Source organism: Nicotiana attenuata, unplaced genomic scaffold (assembly GCF_001879085.1).
Source record: "Nicotiana attenuata strain UT unplaced genomic scaffold, NIATTr2, whole genome shotgun sequence".
Classification (NCBI taxonomy): domain Eukaryota; kingdom Viridiplantae; phylum Streptophyta; class Magnoliopsida; order Solanales; family Solanaceae; genus Nicotiana; species Nicotiana attenuata.
This window is the reverse complement of record NW_017672190.1, coordinates 168,298-170,803: the sequence shown is the minus strand read 5'-3', so window position 1 is coordinate 170,803 and position 2,506 is coordinate 168,298.

The window sequence follows — 2,506 nt, the reverse complement described above, 5'->3', positions numbered from 1 at the left end:
CTATTTGTGTTCTCCCTTCTTGAACTAGGGTTTACCCGATTTCTCTCCTAAATTGATTCTAAATTGATTTTGCATGCTTTCTTTCTTTATTCTATGTTTGATTTATTTTGTTTTCTTGTTTGTTCGTTCAATTTTACTGCTATATAAACCCCTCCCCAGTCCCCTTTGAGAGAGAGCCTAATCGCTAGATTTTCACTAAAAATTGGGATAAGCACTTTATTGTTCTCTTGTTCTATACCTTGATTGTTGGCCGGCTGAAAGCCAATGCCACCGGGATTTGACTTTTCAACCTTTTCTTGGTCCGAGCACTGCCCGAGGTTCCTATGAAGCCCTTGGGGAACTTTGACACGTTGAGATTCTAGATTCTTGTTCTTTGTTTGATTCAGAATACTGTGGAATTTTGTTCTTTATTATTATCCGTTTAACTGGTAAGTAACTTGACTTTCACAATTTCGTTCTTATGTGTCTATGATTTGCATGTTCTTACTTCTGAAATTCATGACTTAATATGTTAGCATTTGAACCTGTTTTGTAATCTGAACTTTCCTAGCACTTGAGTTTACCTAATGCTGCCAGTTCTGAGATTGTTTATGCCTAATTTAAATAATTTGGACCCTCTTAAGTTCGTTTAGCTAATGTATTCTGGGCTACTCTTGTATGCAACTTTGTTAGTTTTGCATTTGCATTGAACCTTTTAAGTTCCTTGGTCTACTATGTCAATACCTGAATGCCTATATTTGTTATTTGTCATGAGCTTGCTTGCCCATTCTGTTCTGAATCTCTGTAATAACAGATTTGCCTATGAAATGTGTTCTAATCTATGTTAAGACCTTTTCTATCAACTATGATTTGCTCCCCTGTTAGTGTGTCTCATAGCATATCTCTGTTTTGCCTAGTCCTATATCCTTAGTAACTGTTTGAAACCTTTAGAATGGTCATATTAGTTTGTGTTTCCATACTATGTTTGATACTTTTCTGCTTCATGATACAAGTTAACATGACTGTCTTATGATGTTGTGATGAATCCTTAGCATAATTGAGACCTTTAGGCTTCAAACCTTTAAGTCAGTGCTTTACTTAAACTTGTTTGGTACTATGCATCTTTTTATGATAATCTTTGGTAACACTGCAAACTTGTTTCTCCCCTAACTCTTTCAATATGATTTTGCCAATGTGTCATTTTGCTAAGTGTTGAACCTAATTCCAAGTCTTGTTGACCTTCTTGATTAGTTGTTCTGTTTCTCAACTTTGCTATGTCTACTTTTTAAACTACACATGTATCTCCTCAACTTCTGTCACTTAACCATTGCTCGCTCACTCTCATCTGTTACCTACGCTATTCTGAACCTATCATTCTTGGCCGGCTGAAAGCCAAGGCCACCAAGGCTCTTACTACTGACCTCCCTAGTGTGAGCATTTCTCGGGGTCCATTTGAGTCCCTTGTGAATTCTGACACACTAGGATTTGGGGTCTTTTAGCCACTCTCTCTACAACTGAGATCTGAACTATCTCTGACACTCAATTCTTTCTTCCTACTGTCTACTGAATATGTAAATTGGTTGGTTTAAGTGCTTCAATATCTGGGTAATATGGTCAATATATGGTTGTGTGATTTGGCTTGAGTTCTTCTACGAATTCTGGGTTGTGCTGATGAATATGGTTCCCTATTGGAAACCTGGGTATGCTACGTGAGAGTTGTCGAAGGCCCAGGCAACGCTGGGTGTTCCTCTTTGGGCCTGCCATGGGCCTACTGTCATTATTTGTATAATATTTATAATTACATTTATCATTGGATCTGTAATAATTTTGTAATAAACAATTGGGATGTTAGTAAAAAATGGGGAATGGGTAGATTCTGATATTTGCATGCAAGGGTAGAATACATGCTCATATGATTCATGTGGCCTACTTGTTATCCAACCTATTATATATGCCATTCAATTTCTATGTGCACTGTATAAATCATGTCATTAGGAGAAGCACACACTCACACTATTCGGCTATTAGCAAAACATGAGTACAAATGCTTCAATTATTTGTACTGTTACGTGTTACTAGAAAATCTGCCTATAGGAAACAAATACCAGTGAACTTACTTTCAATTCGCATAACTAAAGCATATCCACTAGAAATCATGCCTATAGGATTTTAATTATTCCATTTGCTATTGTATCATAATGCACACTAAGAGAACATGTCTATAGGGGGCTAAGCATAATAAAATTGGTTCCAAGCGCTAATCGTTAGAGATCCTGCCTATAGGGTATAACTACTCGCTCTAAAATGTTGAGTTTCTCTGTTTACTGCTTATTTATGTCACTGTCAGAAAGCATGAGCAATTCTGGGCTTTTTCCAATAGATTTCACTGTCCCTTAGTGCGTAATAGATTTCACTGTCCCTTAGTGCGTAAATCACTTAGACACAACATCTATAGGTTTGATAACTGAAAACCTGTAGTCTCAATAATCAACATGCAATAACTGTATAATCTTGTCTATGAGCAGCG